Source organism: Bos grunniens, chromosome 7 (genome assembly GCF_055505025.1).
Source record: "Bos grunniens cultivar Pamir isolate PY7600 chromosome 7, Bosgru_T2T1.0, whole genome shotgun sequence".
NCBI classification, from domain to species: Eukaryota; Metazoa; Chordata; class Mammalia; order Artiodactyla; family Bovidae; genus Bos; species Bos grunniens.
The window spans coordinates 13,154,604-13,162,325 of NC_141171.1; the positions used below are offsets into that span (position 1 = coordinate 13,154,604).

Sequence of the window (7,722 nt, forward strand, 5' to 3'; positions counted from 1 at the left end):
GCTCCTCCGTCCATGGATTCTCCAGGCAAGAGTACTGGAGTACCTTCTCCGAATGCTCTCTGCCTGGACACAATTCATTTCCCAGTGCTAGACAAGAGCTCCCTTTCAGGACACCCAGGGCAACAGCCCCACTAACCCTGCGAATCTAAGGGACCGAGGTCCAATCAGCACACAGAGCCTGGCACAGTCACAAACTCTGGCGGTGATCAGGAGACGGGGTCCAAACATGGTCGGTTCAGCGGGTCTCAAAGAGTCCCTCTGCCGTGGCCGCAGCCGGATCAGCACACTCAACATGTCCAGATTCCTTGGTGTGTCGGAGTCCCGCCTAAAGGACGCCAAAGATTAGTGCAGATCAGGGGGCCAAATAAAGACTTGAAAGTTACCGGGTAAGTTAACCAACCACACAGGAAACAAGGGCAACTTTCTCCGCGGTTCAAGAAAGTAAAGAAGTCTAGGTAAAATCGCCGCATCACCCCGCCCACCTGCAAGGGTGGCCCCCTGGTTGGACAGATCTTAATGCCCCGCCCCGCGGGACTGACTGTCGACCTACGGAAGGTAAGGTGGGACTTGTCCCCCCAAGCCTGTTTGCTTCTGAAGAGAACTTTTTCCTAGTCTGGGACTGCCTCTGCTATCTTCTCCACATTCCTGATTCTTGTAAGGTATAGTTCGAGACGAGGCAATGAGAAAAGAAGACGACCTCAACAGAGACAGGTTACCTTTATTCAGGCAAGGAGAGGCGACTGTCGGTCTAGCGACCAGGCTGAGCGCGTGCGGGATCAGGGAGGTTTCATATTTAAGGCGAGGTTTGCGGAAGCAATACGGGAAGATTTAGTCAGGCGGGGCGTTCTGGGTAATCTTTAGCTGAGAGGGCAGTTTGCGGTTGAACAGCGGGGTCCCGGACAGGGGGTTGAAAGTCTCCCGGAGTATCGGGGTGGGACTTTTAAGTTGTTTTGTTTTCCCCGAAGTCAGATGGTCCAGCACGGGCCTTTGAGATCGTTATCTCCTTTTTCCAGGCCCGAGGACTCCTTCAATTCTGTTTCAAGATGGCGCAAGTATAGAGAGGAGGATGATCCAGGCCAGTCCTGCCTGGAACTTGAGCCTCTTGGGTCCTCTAGAGGCAAAGACTTGGTGTCAAACTGTGTGGCCAGGCATGAAACTGTGCTTCTTGTTACGAAACGCGGAACTTATGGTGAACTCACCATCTATAATAAAGGGACTGGCTCCATTTTCATCTTTGGTCTTCGACAGCGCTAGCCTTCCACTCATCTCTCCCCTGTTGCCACTCAATGGAGACTTAAGCTAAAGAATCCCAGAGCTCGTGGCTCTGGTAGGAAGTGGCTCTGGAAGTCAGCTTAAGGGCGTGCGAGGACAAGTCTCAGTCAAGCCACAGGATGTGAGGAACGTACATTAAGTGTTTATGTGTACATTTAACACTGGAAGAAATTTTATTAGTTAGTTAAGTTATAATTTTTATTGGAATATAGCTGATCCACAATGCTGTGCTAGCTTCAGTTGTCCAGCATAGTGAATCAGTCATTCTGGACAACTGAAGCTAGTATAGCATTGTGGATCAGCTCTCCTTAGATTTTTCTCTCATATAGGCCATTACAGAGTACAGAGTAGAGTTCCTTGGTCTACAAAGCAGGACCCCATCAGTCATCTGTTCTATAGATAGTAGCATGTACACTTCCATCCCAGTGTCCCAATTTATCCCTCCTCCCTTATGCCTTGGTAATTACAAGTTTGCTCTGCACATCCCCGACCCTACCTCTGTCCTGCAAACAAGTTGATCCACGTGTCCTGGTCTGTGCATGGGTTGGAAAAGAATTTCCAGACATGAGGCAGAACGACAGAAGAATAAAGTTTCTTAGAGTGGGAGACACTATTAGAACAGAGGGCCGACTCGACTCAAGGGGTAACCAAAAGCTATTGAAGGCTTTTGGCCAATTTTTATAGGCTCAAGACAGAGAAAATTCCTACTGGAATGGTGGCATTAGGTGATTGGTTAGGATGCTATAGGGTGTATAGTAGGATGAGTATTTTACTTTATATGGGATCAGGGAACTGGCCAGTTTCTATCCAGAGGCTTATGGCAACAGTTGCTATTGGGCTTGGTCAGTTCCAGAGATTTTTACCCTGTGACCTTGGTATAGGGCTCTGCACCACCTGTAAGCGACATCGTGTCTCAAGGAGGAGCCTATTCAGACTCTAGGCTAGGTCTGCTTCTTTTCTTTTTCATTGCCTTTGTTATTAGTTTTGCTCAGAGGCTCTGTGATATCCAACTCTTTGAGACCCTGTGGACTTTAGCCCACCAGGCACCTCTGTCTGTGGAATTTTCTAGGCAAGAATACCGAAGTGGGTTGTCATTTTCTACTCCAGGGGATCTTCCTGACTCAGGGATCCAACTCACCTACATCTCTTGCCTCTCCTGCATTGGTACATGTGAAAGTGAAAGTCGCTCAGTTATGTCTGAATCTGCGACCCCATGGACTATACAGTCGATGGAATTCTCCAGGCTAGAATACTGGAGTGCTTAGCCTATCCCTTCTCCAGCGGATCTTCCCAACCCAGGAATTGAACCGGGGTCTCCTGCATTGCAGGCGGATTCTTTACCAGCTGAGCCACGAGGGAAGCCCCAGCTACCATGGAAGCCCCAGAAAGCGAGCACAGGGAGCCCGGCGCGGGGCGCAGGGGCGATGAGCGGCAGTGGAACCCAACGAGGCGAGGAAGGGGGAAGGTGATCACCAGGGGACCCCGGCCGACTGGTTCTGCCCAGGGCGAGGACGGTCTCCCTCCCACACTCGGTCCAAAAGGGACGCAGACAGCCGCCGCGACGGCGTGGAGGAACCGGGGTGCGAGCCTCGTGGCTGATCGGCCTTCCAGGCGGCGCCGGGAGCGGGGCCTGAGACACTGGTCCGGAGCTTCGGAAAGGCCGAAGCTCCCTCGGGTCCTCCGCTCCAAGGGGCGGGAGGCGCCGGCACCGCGGCGGGTCCACAGCGGCCAGCCGGGGACCGGATCCGCGCTGTGGTGAGCACACCCAAGCTGAAGGCGGCGCGGGGCACGAGCGCTGCCCCTGGTTCAGCACGCGACGACGTCAGCGGACAGACGGGGGCGACGGGCAACGGAGCGGGACCGCGGCGGGCCAGGGGAGCGAGACGCACCAGGGCGCGGCCCCGGGAATCAATAGACAGGACGGACGAGGCTTACTGACGGCCGGAGATGGGCACCGACGGGGTGCTGCCACGTAGGCCTACTTCACAAAGACGCGGCGGCAGCAAAGAACCGGCCGTGGAGGTGGGTGGCCGCTCGCCACTGCGAGGGTCCCAAGGGCCTTTCAAAAAGACCCGGAAGCGAGTCGGCCGCTGGGGCACGCCGCGGGGTCTCACGGCCAGAGACCTCCAGCACAGGCGCGGTCCCGCGACACCCAGGACGCCGAATGGTCTCCCGGGCTCCCGTGAGGCCACATTCCTTGGGCTCGCGCCCACCACCGCTGACACCCAGAGCCACAGCCGGCCTGGGAGAACGCTCTCCCGCGGAGTACCGCGCCCCATGGCCCTTGTTGTAGCCACGCCTTCTGAGAAACAAACTCACTCAGAAGGACAATGGAGATAGTGGAGTGCAGTTTATTACACCCGCCGGGCCCAAGGCAGAGTCTCCTCTTAGCCAAAGACCCTGACCAGTTTTTGTGAAAACCTTGTATACCCTAAGTGTACTTGCTCAAACCCACCTCCCCAAATTTTCCTTGCAACTAGTCTGAACAAGGTAAAAGATACAATCAAAGTTAACCCATGATTCATGTGTCACAAAACTGGATAAATAGTGGATATTTATCAATAGGCCTGTGGTCATATCCTGGTAAACATAATGGAATTTACCACTTTGTTCTGTTACAGAGATAATTAACATGTTCTTTCAGGCAAGGGAGAGTCCAAGTCCCGAAGCTCTTTTATCCGGGGGTCTGGTTTTCCATTGGTATGCCATTTCTATAGACACAGCACAAAGTTCAGTGTTCATTGGGAGGGTGACCGTGCGTGCAGCTTAACGTTTGTAGCCTGGCCTAAGATGGGGTCCAGCTCTGTCTGTTTCCTCCTTCACCCTCACGCACTACTCCTCCGGGGACACCGCCCACGTGAGACAAGACAGGTTCGGTCCCAGAAAGGGGAAGCGGGCGCAGGCGGTCACCGGTCCGGGACCGGGTTGGGGGTGCGGGGTCGGGGGTGAGGCCAGCAGCGGTGGGGAGGGGCTGCAACCACGCACAGCGAGGGCCGCGGGACAGGGTCGCATGCACTGTCCAGGGACCAGAAAGGCCGAGACACGGATGGGCCACTAGGAAAACAAGCGCGGGGTCCCACCGCCACACACAGGACGGCAGTCCTGCGACGCCTGAGACGCCGGACGGCCCCGTCTACCCACGCAGCGTCCCACAACCTGGCCCCACCACCCGGGCTGGCGTGCCACAGCCCCACCGCGTGCAGCGGAGGGGCCCCATCCACCCATCTCCTCCGTCTGTCCTCAGCAGATCGGTCTTCATCCAGTCCGACCCCGAGGCTCAAGTCCTGGAGAGGAGACTTCCAGCGAAACGGCTCAGCCCGTGCCCGACACCGACACCGACACCGGTTGAGACTCAGGTGGAGGACAGGCGTGACAGGCTCCTCACGGCTGCTGGACTGAGGCGCTGCACCGAGAGTCCCCCTCCTCCTGGGCTCACCACGGGGATTGTCCGCGTGCACGTGACGCAAGCGCGGCCTCAACCTGCAGGGGAAGAGACGGGCCCAGCCGGACCCACCGGGACTCGGAGGTGGGAGGCACCGGCTGCCACCTGCATTGTTAGGCAGATTCTTTACGGCTTGGCCACCTTTGTTATTATAATCTTACTGAAGAACTGCCTCAGGGAACCCTGCCCCTCACCGGAAGAGAGTAACACCTCCCCTCCCTAATAGCAGAGACATTACTTTGCTAACAAAGGTCAAGTCAAAGCTATGGTTTTTCCAGTAGTCATGTATGGATGTGAGACTTGGAGTATAAAGAAAGTTGAGCATGGAAGAATTGATGCTTTTGAACTGTGGTGTTGGAGAACACCCTAAGAGTCCCTTGGACTGCAAGGAGATCCAACCATCCATCCTAAAGGAAATCAGTCCTGAATATTAATTGGAAGGACTGATGCTGAAGCTGAAACTCCAATACTTTGGCCACCTGATGCGAAGAACTGACTCATTTGTAAAGACCCTGATGCTGGGAAAGATTGAAAGCAGGAGAAGGGTTCGACAGAGGATGAGACAGTTGGATGGCATCACCGACTCAATGGACTTGAGTTTGAGTAAACAACGGGAGTTGGTGATGGACAGGGAGGCCTGGTGTGCTGCAGTCCATGGGGTGGCAAAGAGTCCAACACGACTGAGCGACTAAACTGACCGAAGAACTTAAAAAAAATAAAATAAAAATAAAGTAGGAGATCCCCGGAGAAAGAGAAACACACATGGCTTTCACGACAAGAAGAAGACGTTTCTGGGTTAACATATTCTGTGATCTAAGCCTGACCTGGATGCTTGCCCTTGAACAGGTCTGAGCCATGATCTTAAAGGAACAAGGAATGAAAGAACAGAGAAAAGGCAGTCAAACACTGCCTAGTGCAATGATACAGTAGAGTCCTGCTGCTGCTGCTGCTGCGTCGCTTCAGTTGTAGTCCTTCCTTAAGGGAGATACATAACAATATATCTTTCAGTTATGTAGGAACTTAGGCCTCTACCCACGTGGAGGATGGAATTAGGAAGTTTGACCCTCCTGATTTCAATCAACTATAGCTTGGACTCTGTCAACTTCTGTCAAATTCCTGGATGAAAAAAAAACTTTAATATCCTAGACAAAGTGCGTGCTAATCACCTCAGTCATGTCCGACTCTTTGTGACCCCATGGATTGTAGCCCACCAGGCTCCTCTGTCCATGGGATGCTCCAGACAGGAATAGTGGAATGGGTTGCCATGCCCTCCTCCAGGGGATCTTCCAGACCCAGGAGTCGAACCTGTGTCTCTTATATCTCCTACATTAGCAGGCAGGTTCTTTACCACTAGCGCCACCTAGGAACCCATCTTAGACCAAAAACACCTTGTAATCAGTTCCCTCAGGATTGCTTCCAGCCAAATTTTAGAACACAGTGCCATTACAGGCCAGAAAAACTCATCACACCTTAACAGTATACAGTAGACCTTACTGCCCTAAGGAAAAAGTTAAGAGCTACAGTGTACAAGGGAGTTCTCCTACATCCACAATAGTTTAATGGTGAATTTTCCCATGATTATAAAATATGTAAGGGTTAAATCATTGGCTTCCTTCAAAAGAACATAAAGTCTCCTTGTAATTTCAGGAACAAGTGTTTCCCAAGCAGCCACTATAACCACTGACAGGTGAAAATCTAGTCTTTGGTGAATTTAAACATTGTGATTCTCCATTTCACAAGAGGAGAATAAGAAACTTTGAAATAAACAAGTCCTCCCAGAGCCATGAGAGCACTGACTGCAAAGGGCAAACTACTGGGTGTCCTAAAACTGGGAAAGAGAAAAGAATGAAGTTTCTTAAATATGGTCCAAATATTCTGTTCTTAAGGCTGGTGTTCAAGAAATTGTTTCACCTAAACCTAACACAAAGACAAAAAACATCATTAGAGGTATAACACAATGTCCTGGAATCCTGGCATGACCTTTATTTATTTATTTATTCATTTTAAAATTTATTTTTTGGCTGCCTTGAGTCTTTGTTGGGCTTCCCTGGTGGTTTAGATGGTAAAGAATCTACCTTTAAGGCAGGAGACCTGGGTTCGATTCCTGGGTTGGGATGATCCCCTGGAGAACAGAATGGCTATGCACTCCTGTATTCTTTCTTGGAGAATGCCAAGGATAGAGGAGCTTGGCAGGCTACAGTCCATGGGCTCCAAAAGAGCTGGACATGACTGAGCGACTAAGCACACAGCACACGTGTCTTTGTTACTGCATGCTGGCTTTCTCTAGTTACAGGAGCAGGGGTGACTCTAGTTGCAGTGCATGGGATTCTGATTGTGGTGGTTTCTCATGATGTGGAGCACAGGCTCTAGGGTGCAAGAGTTGCAGTATTTCCTGCAAATGGGCTCAGTAATTAGGGCACACTGAATCGAGAATGTGTGGGCTTTAGTAGTTGTGGTACACGGGGGAGTGGCCCCGTGGCATGTGGAATCTTCCTGGACAAGGTTCAAACCCGAGTCACCTGCTTTGATAGGCAGATTCTTAACCACTACACCACAACCGAAATCTTATAGCATGACCTTCTTTAACAGAAAATTTCAGATACATATAATGAAAATTACTGAGAAAAGACAGATAGAAGGAACAACCACTGAGATTTTCCTATTATTACTGACCGACAACATTCACAGATTCAGGAAACTTCCTAAAGAGTAAAAATGAAAACATCTAAAAATGGAAACCGAAATATAGTATATGCAAAGTATAGGAAAAAAAACAAACAAACAAAGCAAAGAGCATTTATTGTAAGAAGCCAGAGGTATAGTTTAGGTAGGGAGAAACAAACACTAGAATGAAATTGGAGTTCTTTTCATGAGAAAAAAAAAAAGAAAAACGAAAACAAAAATAAGCAAGAACTGAGACTGCCCTGGTGGTCCACTGATTAAGAATCTGCCTTGCAATGCAGGAGACACGGGTTTGATCCCTGCTTTGGGGACTAAGATGTCACATG

The 7,722-nt window shown here is 50.9% G+C and overlaps 1 pseudogene; it reads right to left on the reverse strand.

Annotated features, from left to right (window-relative positions):
• Nucleotides 1-965: 965 nt before the first annotated feature.
• On the reverse strand, nt 966-3,585 carry LOC147368473 (uncharacterized; annotated as a pseudogene).
• Between the last annotated feature and the right edge of the window lie 4,137 nt (nt 3,586-7,722).